Source organism: Centrocercus urophasianus, unplaced genomic scaffold (genome assembly GCF_019232065.1).
Source record: "Centrocercus urophasianus isolate 14NV4802_14NV808 unplaced genomic scaffold, USGS_Curo_1.0 seq_16, whole genome shotgun sequence".
Classification (NCBI taxonomy): Eukaryota; Metazoa; Chordata; class Aves; order Galliformes; family Phasianidae; genus Centrocercus; species Centrocercus urophasianus.
The window spans coordinates 38,664,235-38,688,732 of NW_024884711.1; the positions used below are offsets into that span (position 1 = coordinate 38,664,235).

Sequence of the window (24,498 nt, forward strand, 5' to 3'; positions counted from 1 at the left end):
GGCTTCAGCGATGGGTTCTCACTTGTTTAATACCTGCAGCAACATTCATGCAATATTAATTTATTTCCATAAACCTTTTATCAGTTTCCTGAGCTGCACTGACTCACCAAGTGGTTTAAAAAGGAACGTAGTGTTTCATGTTTATTTTAATGGCATGTGGATAAACCAAGCAAAAAGACTGAGTTTTTTCACAGTTTTTTTTTTTTTTCCTTTGCAAATATAAAACTTCTGGGGATAACATGGCTTAGGTGTCATCTATTTCACTTCTAGTAAATTGTTACTTCTAATTGGCAGTTGGAGAAACTGATATTTTCAGCTGTCCAAAATGCTTCGAAATTAAGAACTTGCAGCTAAAAACTTGATGTGAAAGGTGGATATGCTTATGAGCTGCAGACGTGAATAGAAAATAAACTGTAACCTTGGAAATGCTTTCTCCTCGGTATGTGCTTATAAGCTGCAAATGCCAGAGATGGCAAATAACAAGATGTCTTAACTAAGCAAGATACATAGCTGGATAAAAAAAGTAAGCTGAAGAGATGAAGTGAGGGCAGGTGTGTTACAGCACACATGCATCCACATACATCACAACATACAGAGGCAGATCTTGGTGCAATGGCAGTAGAAGTTGAACCTTCCCACCAATATTCCATTACACTTTGTTGTGGTATAGCAGATGGCAGCTGAGGGGCAGACTGATAGAATGGCATCTGAGGTGGAAGTGCATATGAAGCAAAGGTGTGGAACTGAACTCCTCCATGTGAGGAGAAAAATAGCACCCATTAACGTTCATTGATGCTTGCCAAATGTTTATGATGACCAAAGAGTGGGTTTGAGCACCACAGTGGGTGGTGCATTTCAGCAGTGGTGACGGAAGGTCACCTCTACTGGTGCAGATTTTTACAAGCACAGTATTTGTTCATTGCTGGTGAATGTGCTCTGCTCATGGTGGCATCTGTGATGAAAACTCATGTTCAGTAGGTGAGAATTTTCTCTCTCAAATAGCGTTATTGTGTTCTTTGTATCTGCTGTAGTTCCTGTGTAAAGAAATAGAAAACGTGACGTTAGGAGCAACCTGTGTATGCACTAAACCTAGTGCAGTTGTATAAGTGGGAATATGTCATGTTATGTTTTGCATTTCAAGTGATAAGCAAAGCAGTTCATGCAAAGTGTCAACTCATGTATCTTCCTAGTTGGAAGCTTTAAGCTGCTGGAAGCAGCTCAGTACAGATGCATGCTTATCCTTTCTTGTGAAAGCACACTATTGAGTTCTGGTAGTGCTGCTGGGAGAGGTGCCACATGGTGTAGATAAAGGCATCCTTTTCAAAACAACCAATACTTATTGTCCTGGTTTCTCCCTTTACTTAACTGCTGGAACCCCTCATTTAGAGGGATGGAATTCTATCCTTCAGCTTCAATCTCTAGATATTTGTCCCAGAAGAAAGCTTTGTACTGTTTTATCTGTGCATAGATACCATGATATCTTTACTCCTTATCAGCATAACCTTTGTAAATCTGAACAACTTCATTCATGGCAGATGAATGTCATGGCAGCATGCAGCCATAACAGGGTTCATACTGACGAGATCAGATTGTAGAAAACAGTTCTGTGAAGCCAACCAAATAAGTTAGTTAAATATAGTGCTTGATGCAGTGTGCATCAAGAAGGCAAACCTCACTGACAGCTGCTAAACCTCTGCTGGTAAAACATGCTCTAATGTCTGCAGCAGTGTTTGAAGCTGCTGTGCATCTGAAAGGCTTTGTAACCAGTTATGCACAGCTGAGTCAATGTTGCTTGATGTATGCAAGTTGCAGTTGTTAGGAGGGACTTAGGTTAGTGCAGTGTGTCAAAGGCTTCTGAGCATGCAGTACAAAGCTGTGAGCCTTTCCAAGTCTGGATGTCTCCAAACAACTCAGAATACTAATGCCCTTTTTTCCCTAAGCTACAGAGCTTCTTAAAGACTTTTCATATGAGTGATTGCATGTGCTGGTGATCAGCCATTAATGGTAAATGTGTGCTACAGATGATAAGGGAGACGAATCAGGATACCTGAAATAGTTTCTTGAACTTAATGTGATATGCTTTGATGCTTTCCAGATCATAGCCTATTGGGAAGGAATTATAGAAGAAGATGTAACTCAGTGTTGTTTAGCTAACAGATGTCTCCAGCTACACCTATGTTTGCAAGGCTCTGCTCTTACAAAAGCTGTTGGAATTTTGTCAAACGACTCTCAGATCTGTGCCTAAGCTTTCCAAAGTTCTTTAGTAAGCGTCAATACTTGTTATAACCAAGTGTAGACTTCTGAGGAGTGACGCCAAGTGTTAGCTCTGTGTACTGCTTTATGATGCACAGTCTGTGAGCTTTCCAAGGATATGGGAGTTTTTCACAAATAACTGAAGTCATAAAGTGAGTTTTACCACAGAAGGTGGTGTTACCATGTTGAGCTTGAATTCTGAGATAAATAGGAATGTGGATGCTTGGAGCAAAAAACTGACCAATAATTTAAATGTGAGGATTTGCTTTCAACGACTCTTGGGTTCTTCCACACCATTTTAAGGACAAAATAGGATTGGTTTTTGTCAATTGAGAAATAAATAAATAAATAAAGTACTTTGAATAAGTATATCAGAAGAATGCCACAATCTGGTACAGTACTCAAGGATAGAACTTAAAAATCTACTATTGTAGAGTGGCTTCTAAAACCTGAAAAATCTTGATGCATTTACAAAATTCATTTAAGTGTGAGTTCACACCTCTGAATCAACTGATTCCAGAGAGTGAGTGATCGTGGGGATGATGAGAATTTGCTTAATCAAATACTGTTGTGCTCATTGTATGTGTTGTAGTCTCCAGAGAAATAAAAAGGAGCCATTACTTTTCATGGCAATAGGTGCGACCTACGTGTATGTGCTCTGCATCATTAATATGTATTTATACACACACACACATATAATGAAGTAAATTCAGGGACACCTCTATTAATGATGGTGTCAGAGCTTCTCTGTATTAATGAGCAGAAGTTTACAATACCTAATGAGGAGTATGAGGGGTGATTGCTAACTGCAGTTTAGGCTGGAGGAGCTCAATGCTCTCTCAGCTCTGCACCATGCTAAGGTGCTGATTTGCAAATAAATGATTATCCTGCTTCCTGGGTCTGGAATACGTGTGGGCTAGTTTTTACAAACAGTTACATTGTTAACTTTGCTGGATGTTTCTGAACTATTTGAGTGAGAGCACTGGAGAGTGAGTGGCCAAAATAAAGTTTCAGTTTCACTGTGAGGTTAGAAACACCACCTCGGTGATGACTTCTGCTTTACCTTGTAATAGAACGCCTTTTTTCTTTTCTTTGAAGAAAACACTGCAGAAAAGGCACGTTTATCTTCTAATGAACCTGTTTGTCTTCTGTTTGTCTTAGTGTGATGCTGAAAGGGCTACCTTTGAGCTAGTGGAGTAGAAGTATCTAGCACAACAGAGTTAGTAGTGTTTGAAGAGGAAGTCATGACCTTTTCTTTAGGAGAAAGTGCTTAGCATGATAATACAGCCATGGCAGTCCACCATCCCAGCTGTCGCTCTGTGGGTTTTTGAAGAACCTCCAGTTGTAGCTCTTCTGGGCATCAACCCATTGCTCCTACTTGCCTGATGGATGGCCAGCTGTCTGGCAGCTAGCACAAGATAAGCATATGCACCTTAAATCTGCCTCTAGCCTTAGGAAGTCCTTTATATTTATATGTCCTGTGTTAGTAATTAAGGCTCAGTGTTGCTGGGTGTTGCTCAATGTTATTTCAAGAGACTGAGCTTTTTTCTTTCAGCTCAGGTAAGAACATTTGTGTGTTGTCATATGGAAACTTGTGTTTCTTTCTCAGCATTGTGACTTGTGGTAGTGTATTTTCTCTTTAAAAGCATTAGCACTGGGCTTCACAGGATGAGAGCAAGCAGTGAAATTAAAATTGCCAAATTGATTAATGTGGCTTTGGGGGTGTGGGGTGGAGTCCAGTGTTTGATTCAAAGTGTTTTGGTGAAAGACTCCACCTCCACACATAGGATTTTTTTTTTGAAAGGGTGGGGGACAGATCAATGGATTAACCTCATACATTTCTCTTTTATCTGAACATGTATTTGGTGTGATAATGCGTGTGCGTGCATAAACTTCTATAATTTTTGGGTATGCTATTCTTTAAAAATGCTTAATACCAACTTGATTATTCTATTAATAAATACTAAGTCCTTGCTCTTACAAAATCTTTGTCACCAGAAAGCAATAGTGTTTATTTGCTGCTTTTTGCAACTTGTACCAAGATGCATATTATCTAGAGTAACTTAATGTATGTTCCACTAGCATATTATTTTTTTTAAATTAAAACGTGTTTGACACGCTGTTTGCTGTGTGCCTTCAATTAGTATGTAGTGGATCCTTTTTGATAAGCTGCATTGCAGCTGGTGGCCCATTTTCTGGAGACATTCTCTATTTCATTACTTTTTTGTATAATCAAATAATTGTAAATTGACATCTAGGAGACCATAGAAAAATACAGTCAGCTTTATAAAGGCATTAGGGAGTCTCAATAAAATTTGTGCCTGATGAATCATGAAACATGAGAGCCTCAAAAGGACAGTGTGATCTGCAGGTAAGAAGAGAACACCGGGGGATAATGTGCTTGCAGTGAGGTGGAAAGAAAATGAATTCTGCTTTGGAGTGATGCTGCAGCAGTGTGGCTGTGCTGAAAATCCATCATGCTTTCTCCCGTCTTGTGTCAGGGAACATCTGGAAGTTTACTTCTTGATGAAATTGTTCGAATTATGGATCTTAGACAAAATAGAACAAAAGGCGGGTTTTGACATGAACTATTCACCCTTCATTAGAAACAAAAGATAACCCGTCCCCTGCATGAATATATTTATGAACAAAGAATGGTACTAAAGATCTTCAAAGCTAAGTAGAGGTGGATTTGGTGAGTTGGCAGTAATAGCTATACTACAGTTATTAGGCAACCTCACATTTGAATGAGATGGATTTTTTTTTTTTCTGTGAAATTAGCATGTTGACTACATAGAAGTGTTTAATTTCCAAAATGAAGTACCTAAATCCAAATCTCTTCCTTATTTTGGATTTATCTGCTTACTCTGTTAGAAGTGAAACTACAGTTTTTGACTTTGTCCCTCTGAATCTCGATAAGTGAATGCTGTCTCAGTGCGGCAGTGGTTAACTGGATGAGTCAGATTAATTGTCACTGATCATGAAGGTACTTGGGTAATTAACAGTGCCATTGACAAGTGTCAAATAGGATAGACTAGAAAACTTTGAACAAATTTCCTTCCTGATAAAATTGTTTTTAATCATCACGCTGCTTATATATTGTTTGAAATCTTCAGTAATCTTGTCTAATAGTACATATGTTTAAAACACGGGGTAGTGAATCAGACTACTTTCAAAATGTACAATCTTTATAAGGCCCTTAATGATTGTTGACTGTTCTCTCACTGCATTTCATTGCATGTGTGGGAGGCAAAGCTGTAGACTACTTAAATGTCTCTAAAATGTGATTCTTTGGGATGTCTTTAACAGTTAAAACTTTGTCCTACTGAAGATGGCTTTTCTTTCTCTTTTCTTTTTTCTTAGAAGAATAAATGTTTTCTTCAAAAGTTCTGTCAATCTTCCCAGCTCCCTTGCCAGGCTGCAACCATAGGCAAACAATGCATATTGATAATAGTTCTTGTTTGTAGGCTTCATGGCATTTGAAAACCGCTAATGGATTTTTGACTTCCAACCTCCCCTTAGTCATTAAATATGATACAACAAACATTATTTATAGTTTGTGGAGGGATGGGAGGGATACTGTGGTCCTGACCAAGTAACCTCAAAGAAAATCAGAGAAATGAGTAACCAAACTTTGTGACTTGAATCCCCTGAAAACACTTTTGCCTCTGTAGAATGGAGGACTGTAGCTTCTGTAAGGCACATGGACTCTTTGTTCTGAAGACAGAAATATGGGGAAATACTTCTAGTAAGTAAAACCTATGACATGTTGCTTAACAAGATAAGAAGCAGGGTATTAGCTGTAGTCTGCAGTTGTCTGTGTATAAGGTGCAAGTTGCTACAAATACGAAAACATAAATATTTAATACGTATAAAAATAACTTCCATAAATGTGCTTGATCTCAGCAGATCAGCTAAACAGATGCAAGATTAATCTATATTCTTTATTTAAAAGATTTAGAGGGCTTGATACGTGGACCTATCACTGGAAGTCCCTATTTTGAGTACAAAGTAGATTATTCTTCCAAAAAGAACTAAAAAAATAAATACCTGTTCTTTGTTCTAATGCTTAAAATTCTATAATAAAGTGACAAGTTTTTTTTTTTTTTTTTTTTTTTTTTCGTTATATGTCCTTGTTTAATTATTAGGAACATTCTGAAAGTGAACTAATCAGAGTGCTGCTGATTAACAGGTAAAGACCTGGTAATGAAAAGTCGTTTCCCAATGTAAGCCTTTCAAAGCCTTCAATTTAAACAGAATTTTTCTTTCATGCCCTACAGACTCCATGGCAACAGGGAGAGAAGTTGCTCTAGAGGTACAAAGAACAATAAGTATATTTTATGGTCTAAAAATATTTGTTATATTTTAGTCCTTCACTTACATAGCTTTGGCTGATACTGTGCACATGTTGAGAAATACTTGATTCCTTTAGCTGCTGTGTCAGCATTCTTACATTGGCCCTCAGGTAGGATCAGCATGACTTAAAGTTGGTAACAGCAGTGGGTGTTAAGGGAGAGTTAGTGGTGAATACAACACTTAGCTCCAAAGAATTGCAGGTCACTACTTATGTTTTGGATTGCAAGCATGGCACAAGAGAAGGTCATTCCTAAAAGGGTTTTTTAGTATGTAATTATCATAGAATCATTCTTCATACATCTGTTTAAATACTGAACTTGAAATATTTTTGTGGTGAAATTGAAATGCTGTACCAAATTATTCTCTGTAAGTGTAGCAATTTGAACACTTCCATTTAGTCTTCAAATACAGTATTTGGTTGTTCAGCAATCAGACTGCACCACCAGAGTTGTTCTCTAGAAGCAGGCTAAGTTTGCTCATGAGCAGTTGCACACACCCAGCTGCTTCAATGGTAGTTTTTTTTTCTGCTAGTGTTCTCTGTCTCTTACCTAGTTGTAATAAACTGTAGAGTAGATAAGAAAGAGGTGGTCTATTATCCAAACAGAAGCTTCATTTTCTGATGTAGAAGGGGATCCATGGAAATACTGGGGCGGAGTTGAAAACTCGGGACTAACTTCATTCAGATTTTCTTAGTCCTCTTTGTGGACTGTCATGATGCTGTCTGTATTCCTGGAAAATATGGATAACAAAGGTATTGGGAGTGGGGTAGAGGGGTTGGACATTCGGTCGGCCTGATTGCCAACAGTTCCACATATCATTTCTAAGCATATGATGATAAACTGCAATACAGAATCACAGTGGAAGTAGTTAAAATGGCTTGTGGATTTGCAAAGTTAACTTTTTTTGGAGGTACTTTTACTATTTTTATGAATTTACCTTCCTTTTAATAGAATATTGCTGAAGGCTCATAGGTATTTTTAGCAAACTAGCCTTTCATTGGCATTAGCTGTTAAGAATAGCTCCTCTCGAATTCTGGCTGTTTAAATGTGTTTGAAGGGTTGTGTTCTTCACTGTTCTAAACTGTTGAATCTTAAATGAGGTAATTTTTTTTTAAGCCCTCGTAATTGTTATTTTTCAACGTTTTCTTTGATTTGTTTTTTGGGAGATAGAACTGGGCCGGTATGTTCAGTTAATCTAACTTTTGCTCCTTTGTAGCATTCGATGTTGGCTAGCCAGCAATTGCGATGTTTTACCTGTTACTATGTTGAAGACAAGATCTTAGGTCCTCCTGGACTCTCACTGCTCAGGGGTGATGGGGATTTGTTTATTTAAGTTAATCAGTACTGAGACAAGATTTTTACTTATTACAGTATTTTATTGCAGACAAAATGACAGCTCAGATTTTGAGGGCAATGCGTTTTTCATCATACGCTTCATCTGCGTGCAACAGTATATGAGTAAATATTTCCCTTTTTTCATTTGAAAGTCTCTACATGAGAAATAAATGGGGAAATGGGCATTTGTTAATTAAGCTTCAGTAAGTGCAAATTTCAGTGCAATAACAAGCTGCTGTTTTAGAAACCATGACAATGACATTAGGCATTTGCTAAACAAAATCTGCTCCTGTATGTCATGCAGCTTACATCCTATTTACTATTAAGAAATAGCTGGCACAGGCAAAAGACATTGTGTTAAAAACAGAATAAATAAACAGTTTTCTTGGTCTGAAATGAGCTGCTTTCAGTGTAGATTTAGATGAGAAATGGAGTCATAAATTCTTTTTACACCCATCTTTAGCAGACTGGAGCTTGTACATCAGGTGTTGCAGTTTTATGGAGCGGCAGTTCTTATGTCAACCTGCATCTTCAAGTAGCGAATCATTTCCTAACCTTGTGAAAATAGATCTGTTCAGCAAGAAGCTCTTACAAGGATCCATCTATAAAAGGTCTCCTGTAAGAAATGGAGGATCTTAGTTTCAGGTCTCTTGCTGCCCTCTAGAAATGGCAGTTTTAGTTCTTGCTCCCCAGAGGAGTGTCCTAGAGTAATCTCTGCCCTTGCTGTAGCATCTGGTCATCATGCAGTAGCATGGTGAGAAAGCATGCTGCCAGAAGAGCAGGCGGTGTTTTGATCCCATTGCATGGAGTTTGGAACACTCACTTGGATGTCAGTATGTACCCTACAGAAAAGCTGTTTGGATTTAAAATAAATTAATTAAAATGCAGAGACAATAACAAATCCCCTGAGGCTGAAAATTGTACGTTAGTAATCAGCTATGAACTGCTGCATTTTGTTTTCAAGGCGATGCAGAACTTCCCATACTTAGTCCATATCCCCTAGGCTGTTTTATGTTGTTTCTGCTTTGCTTTAGTTTCATACTGGGTATTGCTCTGCAGTCTGTCAACTCTGAGATAACTCTCTTTGCTGGAAAAATGCACATTACAGCTATCTCATCAATGACATCATCTAAAACCACTCCATTAAGGGAAGAAAAACGCAAACAACTTGAGAACATTAATCTATCTCTTGTATAAAAAAGATGATTACGATGATCCATGAGGTTTTCTTGGTGGAAAATAGAAATTAATACAGGTCATTGAATTTTAAAAAGCATTATCCTCTGCTAGACAAGGAGATTTTTGTAGGCAGCCTAACATACTTGTGGAAGAGCAGAGCAATATGTCATTGCAGCAGGGTTGTCCTTTGGCTTGAGTAAAATGATAACATGAAAGATTTTATTGCTGGTCATAATCAAGATGAAACCAAATCATCCACAATATCAGTGAGGGAGGTGCTGCAGATCAAGTGGCAATGGTTTTTATGGAGAAAGAGATTGATTTCTGCTTGTTTACCAGCTGTGCCCCTGCTTGGTGGAGCTGTCAGTTGTTGGGCAGTGAGAGGCTGATTGAACTGTGTCTCAGAAAAGTCTTGCACGATTGAAGAAGTGGTGAATATTAGCAATTACTGCCTGGGAAGTGGAAGAGAACCTGCGTGGGGCTTTAACAATGCACCGTTTCATGTTTTGCTGTTAATATCTGCACCAACTTGAGAAATGGTCAAAGAATGCAGATGATTCTAAAAACAAACAAACAAAAAACAAAAACAAAACTAATAAGATGGTGATGGGATATTCTGTCCTGAAGTGCTCCTTGCAGCAGTAAGGGGATAGGCTCACTAAAAGCAGCAGCATACCCTTCTTCAGCTGGGCCAGAGGAAGCTGTTCTCCAAGCCTCTCTGGCTCTGTGTTCCTCCATGCCTTGCCCTGTTGTCCTTGTGGTATCAGAGCAACCTGTCTGTGACATGACACCTTTTTTCCTTGCTGTGACCTGAGATACTCTGGAACGTAAAAGGGAATACAACTGTTGTTATTTTCTTCAAATTGAGGGTGGAAATACTGAAAGGATACTGCATGGAGGGGGGTTACCTTGGAACTGAAGATGGGAGGGAGCCGAAATGAGTGTAAGATAAAGTGGAAGAAGTGGGGGAATCCTGAAAATGATAGCAGGCTTGGGAAGGTGGATGTTCACCTGATGAGAGTAAAGAAGCCATTTTGGTTGGCGAGGCTCTTGGATTGGGTTGTACGTCATCTCTTGCAGTAAGCAGTTGTTTCAGAAGTACAGGAATAGATGTGCCTGCCAGGTACCTGCAGAGAAACATAGTACATTGCTTCTGTTGACAACTCCCCTTAAGCAAGGTCTGCTCCATAAGTAATGCCTCTTTTATTGTATTGATCCACAACATTGGAGGCAGATGTTGATTGTATGGCAATAGAGCTAGAGCTTTCTTGCCAATATTCTGTTACATGTTGTTGCTATGTGACTGATGGTGGCATGGGGGCAGCCTGACACAGTGATGTCTGACATGGAAGTGTGCATGAAACAAAGGTAGGGAACCAAATTCCTCTATGCAGGAACAAATAGCACCCAGTGACATTCATCAATGCTTACCAAACATTTATGGAAACCAAAGAGTGGATGTGAGCACAGTGAGGAGGTGGGTTGTGCGCTTCTCTAGTGGTGACAGTGCATGACCTTGAATGGCATGGATTTTTAAAACATTGCATGCAGTCTCCTGTTGATTGTTGTGAAAATGCACAGCTAACGATTGTGACTATGTTGAAAACAAGTGTTCTGCAGATGAGAATTTTCTTTTCCAAATAGTGTTATTATGCTCTATCTGTCGTAATTTCCATGGAAATACATAGAAGGCATTACTTTTGGTGCAACCTGTATACCTCAACTTCCATCCTCAAAGCTCTAGCTAACATTAACATTCAAATCAAATAATTGCTTTTTAGATTCATGGGAACTTTCCACATATCCTATTGCGCTAGGACTTCTGGCTGTGAAAGCTATACTTGCTATAGGCATGATTTGACTTCTATGTTATTTTATGTTTAAGTCAAATTTAGTACAGTTTAACAGATACAAAATGACTATTTTTAACTTTGTAAGATAATACATGTTCTTAAATTGGGAAATTTGCATTATTTAATGGGAGGGAAAGTGCAGTGCCATTGGGGAGGAATAAAATCAGGGAACCTTCCTGTAATTTATTCCATGAGTCACTGCCTGCCTTTTTGCATTAAGAACGCTTTTGTAAGGAAGAGGCTAGAAGTCCAATTAATGTGAGAGAGTGCTGAATTGTGGAACATATCTGGGAAGGAGACACAAGAGGAAGAAATGGGAAAAATAGTAAACCAGATTCTTTTTGCCTAAAGTGAGTTCAGAACATTCCAAAATCGGCCATGAAAGACAACCTTTAATGACATCCTCAGATGTCCTGTGAAGGGCTGAACTGCTTGGTTGTTTTTAATATCCTGATGTTTCTGAGCATTGTGGGCTTGTCACCAGTGTTTGAATAAAGCTGGTGAGTTGGCATCATGGGTTAAAAAGTCTATCTCTAATCACGATGTGACTAAACAGGTTTAGTCTGCTACCACCTTGCCCTAACCAGCAGTGGTTCAGCAGTAACTGGATGAATTAGCTAATCTCTAAATCCTATTACTGCTTGTTTTGTTGGATGCTGTTGCTAGGATGCTAAGGTGGGATAAAAAGCATTAGTGCCATGGAGCTGTTAGCTGGACAGGTTCACTTCCAGCCTTATGATGTCAGGGCTGTGACTAAAGCCACTGCAGAGAGGTGCAATGTAATGGGGATGATACTGCAGAAAATGTCATTACTTAAGTAGCAGCCTGATCTGCTGGGTTTTCATGCCAATATAGTGTGGGAAGTTGTGGATGGGTGCCACAGTGGCAGCTCCATCAATATTATGGGGAATTCTAAATGAATAGATAAAGCAAGATACTACGTTCTACTCCCAAATTACCTTAATAGCCTTTCTAGTATTTCCATCATGACTTGGGTGGCAGACAATATGAAGTTGGTAAGCAGGAACATTGCAGAGGTGAATTCACTGCTCTAAGTTTTAGTCTCTTGAGGGCAGGAAGTAGCTTTAAGTAGTGGATTACGAATACTTGATTTATATTCTTTTTTTTTTTTTTTTTTTTTTCATTCCAGTAAAGTAATTGAATTAGCAGATGTAGTGGCATTATATATGACACAAAGGAAATCCAAGCAAATTGTCTTGCCTGAGATCAGCCTGAGGGAGCTAGAAATATTAGTTAATTTGTGTTATGTTCATCCGTGTACCTTTTCATTGTAAAATTAGTTGCCAGGAAATGAAAGAATCACTGAAATAGATGTGCAGTAAAGGTGTGTGGTAATCTGAGGGGTTTGGGCTGCTTTTGGACATGGACAATAGAGGTGGCAAAAAAACAACGTGTAGCTGAAGAGAACTAGGGAAATTTGATAGAGCTGACAGATACCAAAAAGAAGGAACAGGCATGTTAGTTTTCATAGAAGTAATTCAAATAACAGTTTTGTGGTACTTACGGGAGCATGCGTAACTTTGCCAATCTTTGTTTAGAATGATTCATTATCAGCTGCGAGTGGCAGCGGTGACTGATTTAAAGAAATTATTGTTTATAACATCCGTGTTCTCTTAGTAAGACCGCTGTTCTGTCAGGAAAATATCTATTCATTTTCTCATGTCTTAGAAATACAGCGTGCTTTTCTTACTTGGAGACATGTCTCTAGTCTTGCAGAAGAGCTCACGTGTACCTGTAAGCAACACGGACATGGTCAAATGTAATTAGTAGAGTCTTAAAGAAAACTACTGTATATCTCTCTTGCTATATGAAAGCAATTTTAAAACTGTTTGTTTTTCATACCTCTGATATAATTTCTGTGGGTTTTGAAAACCCATGTGTTGTTACCTGAATAATAATAAGGTACTGTGATCTAGGGCATGATCTCACCAGATGCAGCTCTTGCAAGTCAGCCTTGTTTGTGCTAGTGTGGCCCGTATGTCCTTCCTCACCCCTAAACCTCATTTAAGAGTCTTGGCCGCTCTCCACAGCCTCCAGACACTCCCTTCTCACCCTCCTTGGTGTTCTCATGAGCAAAAGGAGGCAGCCTAGCTGTTTTGATGAGTCTCTGCTTTCTCCTTTATTTAGTCACAGATGTTCATCATGTAAAAATAGCGCTAGCCAATTCCTGTTCTCTGAGCAGTGGTTGGATTGTCTGGTCATAGCATGTCAGGGGTTGATGCTGCGAAGGATGACGTAGGTAGTCCCTTCTGTCTTTTCCAATGCAGGCTGTGTCCGTAAAGGTTTTCTCTAAGTGGATGGAGAGTACCTCTGCTTTCATGTGAGGAATAGCCTGGGTCCAGTCACAGTAATCTTGGTGTTTCTCCAAGATTACTACAAGGAGACCCTGTAAAGACATCCTAGTACCTAAAGAGGGGCCTAAAGGAAAGCTGGGCAGGAGCTCTTTATCAAGGAGTGAAGTGATAAAGCAAGGGGTGATGGCTTTAAACTGTCAGAGGGTAGATTTAACTCAGACATTAGGAGGAAATTTTTCCCAGTGAGAGTGGTGAGACACTGGAACAGATTGACCAGAGATGCTACTGATGCCCCATGTTCTAGATGTTCAAGGCCAAGCTGGATGAGACTTTGAGCAGCCTGATCTAGTACAGTAGATGTCCCTGCCCATGGCAGGAGGTTGGAACTTGGTTTAGTGGGGCTCAGTTTCCCTTCCAACCCAAAATGAAGCAGTGTCCGTAGTGTGAAGCTGATGTAGCCATATGGGTATTTCCCCAGATCCTTTCAGTTAAGAAAGGTGCAGAAGTGGCATTTCTCACACACCTCAAAGCTAAAATCCCTGTCAACTTCTGCTGAATGTGATTTGGATTTGAATCACTAAGAATATCAATCTCTGTGTCCCTTTGGCCACTTCTAATTGCTCTTTCCTTCTCCCATTCATACGCAGTTTATTTTGCTGTAATAATCACAGATGCAGAAATGAAGAAGATTCCACTTTTAGACAGCCCAGGGGTGTGCAGTATTCACATTTGACAGTATAGCTTTAACAAATAGATTTACCGTTAAAGGAAAAACTGCAGTAGTACTCAATATCTGGAAAATTCACAATTAAAAGGACTTATGCTATGTGTGTTTATTATAGAATAACAGTTATCTTGCATGTGATGAGAGTATTGTCTGGGGAGTACTTGCAGCAGTGGAGCTACCCTGCTTGCTTTGCAGTTCTTTGCTAACCTACCTATTAGACGATGTTCTTCTTAAACAAGATGAATTTATATGCAATGTGTTCAGGGGAAATACTGTTGCTGAGAGTTTGTCATCACTTTTGTTTTGAATGTTTTATGAATGTACGCAAACTGTATTTTTGCAAGCTGCTCATCCTTTGACAGTAATAGGCAGAATACAGCTTTGTGCAATCAAAACGATGTTTTATTTGTATTTTAACATGAGAAATAGTTAATACAAGCAGGAAATATCCTGAAAGTGCTAGAATACATTAATTTTATCTATAATTAAAATATTTAACTTTTTAATTATGCATTACTTCCATTTATAATTTTCAATGTAGTAATAGAGAGAAAATTAAATGCTTCAGCACAATGCTATGTTTTGCATTATAATATAATGACTTAATGTGTTTTAATTTCTATTTTTATAAGGCTATTTCTGTTGAAAGGGAATCATCTCAGCAGTACTGTTGTATTGGAAAAAATGTGGAGAGGAAATTTTTATCTTACATGAAATTTAAAACAGCTAATGATCCGTTCTCCCTAAGAATGAATTGCTCTCTCTTTCTGTTATCTTTTTTTGTTCCTCCTTGAGCTCTTACCTTTTATTTTCCTATGTGAATGCAGCTCCGTCTCTTGACTCCTCATCAGCCTCCTTCTCTTGTACCCTGCTGAAGCAGGCAACCTTCAGAATAAATGCAAGAGTAGATCATGCAGTCTGGGTTATTCTGGTAAACTCTGCAATTTCACAAAGAAAGGGGTATTTAAAACTTAAGTTTCGTTAAACCAACCAACCCCCTTTTGACTCCATCGTTTGAGAGAAGACTGAGAAGCTTCTCCATTTTCTTTTTTTCTTTTTTTAATAGAATACCAACCTGTTAGAAGGCTGTGCAACTAAGACCTTTTAACTAAGATTGCTGTAGAATAACTATAGTGCAGCTAGCTTTGTCATTCTGTGGTGGTTGGAGCAATGGTAAACTCATGTATTATACAGTGTTGCTGGCAAGTATGCATATGGTATGACTAGGGAGGGCTGTCAGTAATGCTTGCACAACTTAGGAAGTCTGTAGGTCTTCGTAGTGGTAAGTCAGCATGAAAAGGTGCAAATTACTTTGATGTAACGTTGTGCTGACCCTGCTTATATCATAGATGAGCAGATGGCATGGAAAACATTCTGTACATATGCCAGAGAAGGGCTGTGAGACTGAAAAGTAAAACCTGTGGCTGAAAGTCCTGGGTGCGAAGAGCTCACTGTTCCTATCTTTGGGTGGGCATACTGGAGAACAGCCTGGTTGTTATGCTGTGCCTTTGCTCAGGCCTGGGGCAGGTGTTGGAAGTCCTGGAGAAGATGTAGGCTTACAGTTGGCTTACATGAGCTTGCCAAAACAGTTGAGCTTCAAAGCTGATTCATAGAATGGTTCAGGTTGGAAGAGACCTTAAAGATCATAGAGCTTCCATGGGCAGGGACATCTCCCATGAGGCCAGGCTATGAAGGGTACCACCTACCTCAAGTGCTTTCAGGGATAGAGCATCCACAGCTTCTCTGCTTCAACATCTCACCACCCTCATTGGAAAAAATAAAATAAAATTGAAAAATTATTTCTGATATTCAACTTTACCCTCTTTCAGTTTAAGATGAAAGTGGAGAGCCAATGATGAGCTTTGACTGGTATGTAACAGGGAGAAGAGGGTGTTCATTACCTGTCCATCGATGGGTTGCAGGTGCAACAGGAGGCTGGATTCCAGAGCTTATTTTGGCATTGCTCTCTTTTACTTCTGTTTTCCCTTCTGTCTGCATCCATTTGGATTTGGGTGAGCCAGGGAATGTGTTACTGTATTGGGAAGGCTTTATCTTGCTGCCCTCATGCAATAATTAGGTTTTCAGATTTTTGGGTGAGGATTCAAGTTGGTCCTTTTTCTTAGCAGTGTGCAGTACAAGAAGTCAAAACGTAGTTCTCTGACAGTCAGTTGCTACCAGAGCACAAACATAATATAGAAATAAGTAATTCAATTGTACTTGCATAGTTGTGAAGCAGAACAGGTTTCTGGAGTGTTTCTATATGTTTAACAATAATATATAAATATATAGTTCAGGTGTATGTGAACATGAAGTTATACCAGTTATATGTCATATAGTGTATGTCGTTCTCGTTAGGGGACCAGCTCCATCACGTACAGGAGAGCAGGAGAATATTTACTGTTAATCTGGCATTACAGTTCCCATAGCCTTATACATGGCACCTTGTGGCTGCATCTAACTCTGTATCCTTGCTACTAGAGTGGAAACCTACAAGGAAATAATTTTGTATTTACAGAAGTGTTGAGCAAGAAATTGGTTTGCATTCTCTACAGCCACAGACTACAGTGTCTGAAGGGGATGCTTCAACTGCAGTCTGAATGCAAGAGACTTTTATACAGTTAAGATGCTTTGTGTCGTAATGTAAAGGAACAAAGGACAGGTTTAAGGAGGTAACACTTATAATTTTTATTCTTTTAGCACTTGACCTTGAATGTAAAATTCTTACAGAGTAGTGCTGCATTTCTGATATGCTCTGAAAATGCTCCACTCTCATATGTTCCATCCTATGAAAAGCAATGGCAATCAAATTACTGTCTATATAGTAAATGCCTTAATGTTCAGTGCTTGCTCTTTTTGCAAACTAACACTTCTGAACTAAATGTAAATGCCCCAAAGGTGGTGTTTCTGTCTTAGTTGCCTAGTTGCTGAATAAATGTCTGTGCCTCTAAGGACTATAGCTCAATTAATCACCTACACATGTGGTTTCTGTTTGCTGGGGAGGGTGAGAAGAGGCATATTAATGTATCAAACTGGGGATGTTCAGTTCTTAAAATGCCTCTGGCTACAGCTAAGAGACGTATTGGAACTGCAATGCTTTCCATGCCCTGATCCTCACATTGAATGTAGATTTTTAACACTGTACTTTGTGTTTTTCTTTGTTTTCTTGCCTAGTGTGTTAATACATTCATTAAAATAGATATGCTTTAGCATGGAATAATGGCTGAGCATGTTTTTCTTTGTGCCACTGAAAAGAGCCTGGCTCTGTTCTTTCTACTCTCTCCTTTCATGTATTTGTGGACATCAGTGAGATTTCCTTGAGCCTCCTCCAAGTCTAACAGTCCCAGCTCTCTTTTCTACTAGCAGAGATGCTCCAGTCCTTCATCTTTGGCCCTTAGTGGGACTCTCTCTGCTATGAACATGTGTCTCTCTCACCCTGAGGGGCCCAGAACTGGACACAGTACTCTAGCTGTAGCCTCACTAGGAAATCATTAAATTATTTTTCTTACCTTTCTGTTCTTCTCAGTATTCAGCTCATGCTGCATGATTTCCTTTATAAAATTTGAATATCCTTTATGCCTTTATAGTTGTTCTGATTTGGCCCACGTCTGGAAAAAACAAAAACAAACAACAACAACAACAAAGCCAAAAACCAAACAAATCCTCTTCTGTGTTGGAGAGTGTTAACGTTTTTCTTCTCATTTTACTCCTATCATTTAGACCTTACTGACAGGTGCAGTACTCATGATTGTTGAATGCTTCTCCTACTGTTCAGACACTTGTAGTTTGGAGCAAAACTATCTTCTAAAAGCATGTGCAGGTTTTTTTTGTACAGGGTTAAAAAAAAAAAAAGTAGCTGTGGCATGAGATCATTGTTATGTATGAAGAGAACTACATAGCAGAAACGAGTTGCATTTTCACTGAGTAATAGTTGTATAAAATACATTGGGCAAATACCTTAACTGAAAAAAGCGTGTTGTAATAGTGGAGTTCCATGTACTTACCTGTCATCTGCATTGTGCTCCTGGTGCTGCCAGGGGTAGGTGGTTTCTTGAAGTGGTCTGCTTTCTCCATTAAGAAATGAACTGGTGTAAATGAGAAGAGAATAAAAACCAAATTAGCTCCATTTTATTCAGAGGGTGCAATTAAGAGAGACTCAAGCAATAAACTCTTTAAATGGTTAAAGAGTTTATTTATGAAGTATGTCTGAGTTGGTAATCTGAAGCACAGTTTTTGAAGGGAGTGTGTTGAAAAGCCCATCCTTATTTGTGGTAATGATGTGTTCTAACTGGACTGCAGCACTCAACCTTGTAATGGTAACTTCAGGGAATAAATAGCTGTACTGTTAAAAAAAAAAAAATGCAGCAATATCTTCAGCTATAAGAAATATTTTTCTAAATGTAAGATCAATTTTATGAACACAACGGGAGAACACATAATAATAGATTCTGTTATGCAAAAGGTTTTTCTTGTTTGTTTACAAGTAAGGTATCAGTTTAACTTCCCTGTTTTGTGAGCATGTGATAATTACTAGGAAAAGTTTTATTTAAGATTTGTGGCTAGGCCCCCAAAAAGGAAGATAAGTGGAATTTGTTGGAATTTTTTACCTCGTAAGTCTTCCAGTACTAGAAGACAATTGTGCAACCTCTGCTAGCAGTGTAATGAGGGCTGGACTTGTGGCACTGTTTTGAAGGTTTCATAGAGGCTCCTAGTTTCTAATGGCAAATCCTGTGGTTGTGTTTTTTTTTTTTTTTTTTTTAAGGTTTTACACAAAGGTTTATTAAATTACATAACCGTTTTGGTGTGGTCAACTCTCAGTCAGGATTGCTATGCAGCTACTTATCCAAGAAACTAACAATAAAAAAATCCTATAGAGATATAAAGTGAATGCACATATAAAACAAAAAATTGTTATAATTTGAGTGCTTATATTTTAATATAATCCTTCTTAATTTCTTGATTTGCCCTGCCTTTTTTTTTCATTAGTCTCTCATATTATGGCCTTTTTCTTCCAAAACATAAAGCAAAAAGCTCAGGTTCATGCATCAGTCAAGAAGGTAGAAACGATGTTGAGCCAGAGCTTAGTTCTGCTTTACTGGTAATAGAACAGATTTAAGAAGAAATTTACAAAATATAATTGCAGACTGTCTATCTGAGCAGTATGCAGAACATCTGCAATGGACTTGGCACCTAAAGTGAAGCTATAGTTGAAACTCTCAGAGAGCAAATTAGGAAGCTAACTAGTTTGGTAATTTCAAGCGAGATTGTAGTAAGTGGAAAACTAGATGAGAATTTCCTCTTTTTTCTTGTTTGTTTTTTCTTCTTCCTGTTTTAATCAATAGTAAGCAACTGTAAATATCTTAACATTCAAGTACCAGTATGTGTTTATGTAAGTGAAGTTTGCACACGTGTGTTGATTTCACTGCTCATGCTGTAGCAAGGAGCTTCATTTGTGTAGTAGAGGCAGTACAAGCAGAAGAGCACTGGGCTTTTTTGCTTCCTTCCAGTGCGCATAGAAATCAAAAGGAGAAAGAAGCTGTAGTGATGTGAAAATTATAATTAAAATGAAATAGTAATGACTTGATATCAGAAATACTAAATACATTGATGTGAATATACAGCTATTAAAATCAAAATGTGGTTCTATACAGCTTTGGCTGATTAGTTTAATTTTTCTTTAATATATCTGAATTTGGTGTTAATTAGATTAACTTAAGTTAAAATACTAATTACATTATTTAAATATATTAATAAATTTTAAGTATATTTTTCAGCTGTGCAGAATTTAATTATCCTCTCTACTCTTTTAAGATCTCCTCTGAAAGGCAAAAAAAATCCTTAATATTACTTCTGTTATTAAGGGAATAATAATTAATAATTCCTCATGAGATTTAAGGGAATGAGTATGCTAAAACTACTGGAAAAAATTCAAGCCACGGTGTAAGTGCATTAACAGATGAATATGCATATCTTCGTAACGATATGAATAATGGTGGACACATATAAGATTTTGAAGAATTAGCAAAGAAAGCAGGAATGTGACTTGGTTTACTTAGCCTTGATCTCAGTCAAAGTGATTGCAAAGATCAAATAGGACACCATTACAATTTTTTTTTTAAGATACTATGCTAAATGCTAATTAATATAGCTATATGTGAAAGCAGTAGCTTTTTGCTGATAAAGTTGCATGTGGGTGGCACTGAGTTTTTCAAATACTTTGAGCTGAAAACTGTATAGCACCTTGATTGTAAAAGGGAAAAAAAAAAAAGGCAGTAAAAGTGGTCATTGCACATTAATGAAATAAAGACTGAATGGCTCACCCATGTCAAAATAACCCTCAACTGGGCTTTAAAGTAGGGTTCAGCTCTATTCAGTTTTACAAATGATCAGAAAGAAAATAGATAATTGCTTTCCTAAAAGAAAAAAATAATTATGAATCCCACGAGGAGTGAGAGGAAATGGTTTGTCACAGGGACACGGCTGCTTTTGTGCTTCCTATGTCTGAGTGTAAACATACACTTCTAGAATGGAAGAACATAGGGCGTGCAACATGGGGAGCAAGTGTCTCCTGAGCAGTAACTCAGTAGTGACTATGATTGAAAAGCATCTTGACATGAGTTTTCACCCTGACCTAAGGAAAAAAAAAAAAAAAAAGGAAGTTAGTATAATTCACGTCCTGAAAACAAAAAGTAGCTAGTAGAGTGGTTTTTCATTTCTGTTTTCTTTGATGTAACTATGATTAAGTCAGCATGAGAATACTACATAAAACTGTCAAGCTTAAGTTAATATTGCCAAAAATTCAAATAGAGGCTGAAAATCATAGAGTCATAGAGTGATCTGGGTTGGCTCTTTTCTTAACAGTTAGTTGTACATGTGCTTCATTTCCATTGTAAAACTAATGATTGACTTTTTCATTACATTTAGTGGGTAAATTGTACTTCTATTTTTCCTGTGAGTACTGTACATGGATTTAAGTCTCAGATTGCGAATTTGCAGTTCTGATGATAAGAATTATGGCAATTTATTATTTAAGTTAGTGAGAGTTGAGGAGAAAGTGAGATACAGGAAAAAAGCCCTCGAAGTTGACAAAATTACTTCAGTACTCAGTGAGTCTGAAACCTATCCAAAGCACTATGAAAAGACTCCCTATATCTTTGGGACTGGTTTGAGTTTTCTTTTTGTCCGAAGCAAGATTGTAGTTGATATCTTCATGTTAGCACATGGGAATTTGAAGGATGACTTTGGAGAAAGCTCAGCTTTGGAGAATTCTGAGGAGAAAAACATCAGGCTCAACCACAGATATGTACAATTTTTATGTCAGCATCTGAGCTGATAGTCCATAGTTCCCCTTTCTCTCTAAAGAAGAGACGTTTTCAGGTGGCAACTGATTGGAAATGTTTTAGATCCTTTGCTGAAGAAGGTGAATCTCTCACTTGACTACATCTCTACCGAAGTTGAGCACGGGATGACTAAGTCTGCTCTATGAGATCTACTGTTTACCACACCGATTCCATCCATTCTGTCTCAGACAGTAGCCTTTACTGGTACTGGCACTGAAAACGAAAGAACTGCCAGGGTACAAAGTAAGTAATGCAATTAAGAAACCTAAAAGCACCACCCAGGGTAACAGTTATTGCCTTCCTTTGTTAGTCTGAAAACAGAATAGGAATCTTATCCCTTATGAAGGAAACTTCCTCTAATTAGGTGGAAGTGAGTACCAGTTGTGATGAGCATACCAACAACAGAAAGTGGTGTAGCCTCAGCCAAAGAATTGATTACTCCACCAAACCTGTGTTGATGGACCTTTGTTGCACTGGTGGCTGTTGCTTTGCATCCTTCCCTTCTTCTCAACCTACTCATCCAAAAGTATCCCTTGCTAACTCTGTGGGGCAATTAATAAGCTACAGACTTCAACTGTATGTAGTATGGACTGACACTGTATGAAGACACCTTCACTTTTTCTAAAGGTATTTTATAGAAGAGAAAAGATTTGAGGAGCTGGAATATAAGGACATGAAGGAACAGAAATGTACCTACATAGTGGATAACCTGCATTGAGTCCTGTTCCCAAGATTATGTCCAATTTTCACTGAGCAGCTACTTAATGTACAATGCATTAACTGTCTTGGGAGCAAAAGCTGGAATTGATAATTGTACTCTAACCAGTCGAATGTCCAATTAGGTTGCAGAGTTGTGCTTTTCCTTTTATTCTCTGTCTGCTTCTGTGGAGCTTTTCTATTCATGGTATGGCTTCAACAAAAAAGAGACTTGTCTCAGTGCCTAATAGGTAGGGTTTCTCCTATGATAGTGAGTGAACCCTTTTCAGACTGAAGAACTTCTCATTTCCCCAGCAGAAATGCTTGTCAGTAGGTTGTACATCTGTGAGCTTATACATATCCACACAAATGTAGTGTATGTACATACGTAACGTGTGTATGTGTCCAGATATATGTTGATTTGGAAGCTGGTATGTGTACATAGCTGATTCAGAAGCTTCCTCTTACATTTAGTTTAAGAGCAGTGTTTTAAGAAACCTAAAAGCACATTTACTTTATAAATCACAGGGCTTTGCCATCACTGAACATACTAAGATCAGAATTATGGGTATTGCAGCCACTCCTAAGAGAGTTTATTGCAAAACTGTTGTGCAGATGCTGCATTTTTTTTTTTTTTTTTTGAAAGTCTATTTAATATTTCCAGTTACTCTAAATCCTTTTGTATTTTGAGTAGCTGGGTTTAACCTTAGGTACTGCTATAGCTTTTAACAGCAAGTTCTACAGATGACTCCTTATAGTTAGTTGTTCACCAAATATTCTGTTTGGTTTTGATGCTTTTCTTCCCTCTACTACAACCTCTTGCCTCTTTCAAAGGCTATAACACAGCATTTCTAGTACTGTTGCTGAGGTTTACAAAACTCTACCTTTGCTTTAGCAGCAGTAATTGATAGATTGTCAGATTCAGGGATGTTTTGAGTTTGTTTTCAATGAATAAGGTCTGCTCTGTATTTTTAGGTGTGACTTCAGCTTACTTTTCCACAACACCTTGTATATGAGTGGTGTTCTTGATTTGTTGTCCGACAACCCCTTAGAACTGTGCTATGTGGAAGAATCACTGCTGGCCACTCCAATAGCAGTCCAACAAGCATTCTGGCCTAACTCACAACAGGAGAAAACTGAGCTCTGCCTCTTGTTGCCTTCTTCCAAGAATCTGCTTCTCTCCTGTACAAATACAAGGATTTTCTTTCCTGTGAAATGGAGAAGCAAAAATAATTCACAATCAGAAGAAAACCAAGCTCTTGTATTAGAACTTTTTCATTGATCAAAGCTTCGTGAGTGCTGCCCTTGGATCTGTTCAGAAACCTATGCACATTTCTGCTTAAAAATATAAAATACTTCCATTATCTTTTTTGTTTCCGTTGCATTTCCTGTTTTGTTTACTGCTGATGATTTGGCTTTGGAGCAGCCACATCCTCAGATGGTTTACATGTCTTGAATTTAGGTCTTTGGTGTAAGGTCAGGTGAGGCCATGAGGGCTGTAATTGCACCAAGCTGAGATGCAAACAGCTCCTGTAACCTGTGGGTTATAGGGGATTATCTCCCACATATGAAAGTGAGGGGGAATATTTGCAGGTTACATTAATCCCTTTGTAGTCTGTTTCTTCTTTCCACCAACAGTTTGGTGATGGAGAGTGGGAGCTGATTGTGTCTGGTGAGCCCATGTGTATGGCTGGCTGCAATAGATTTGCATCCAAGATGATTTACACAAGTAATGAAGGATGTCCCTGTTTAATTTACTAGGCTGCAAAAAGGTATTGAAGTGCGTGCTCAGTAACAGGTAATGAGTAGGCTTCTGTTTCTGCATACCAGGGGAATGACTCTCAGATCTAGAGCTATATTACTATAGTAATTCAATTTGCACTCTTTAAATTTTACATGAGCTTAATGTACTTGCAAGTACAAAATCAAATGTATTGCGAAGTTCTTTTAAATGACACTGGAGGTGGTTAAATTACAGGTGGAATTCCTTTTGTAAAAGGTGACTAGAATATCTTTTCTGACAAAAAAAAAAAATAAAAAAACATGAAGCTCTCCGAACGAGTCTAGAGGAGGGCCACTGAGGTGATCAGAGGGCTGGAGCCTCTCTTCTATGAAGAAAGGTTGAAAGAACTGGGCTTGTTAAGCTCGGGGAAGAAAAGGCTCCAGGGGGACCTCATTGTGGCTTTCCAGTACTTGAATGGAGCATATAAACAGGAGGGGGAATGGCTGTTTATGAGGGTGGACAGTGATAGGAAAAGGGGGAATGGTTTTAAACTGAGACAGGGAGGTTTAGGTTAGGTATTAGGAGGAAGTTTTTCACACAGAGGTGGTGACACACTGGAACAGGTTGCCCAAGGAGGCTGTGGATGCCCCATCCCTGGAGGCATTCAAGGCCAGGCTGGATGTGGCTCTGGGCAGCCTGGTCTGCTGGTTGGTGACCCTGCACAC

General features: G+C 38.5%; 1 protein-coding gene across 1 annotated transcript in view; it reads left to right on the forward strand.

Moving 5' to 3' along the window:
• The window catches only part of PTPRN2 (protein tyrosine phosphatase receptor type N2), a 622,313-nt gene that overhangs the window by 63,873 nt on the left and 533,942 nt on the right, over positions 1-24,498 (forward strand). The gene's annotated exons all lie outside the window — the stretch shown is intronic.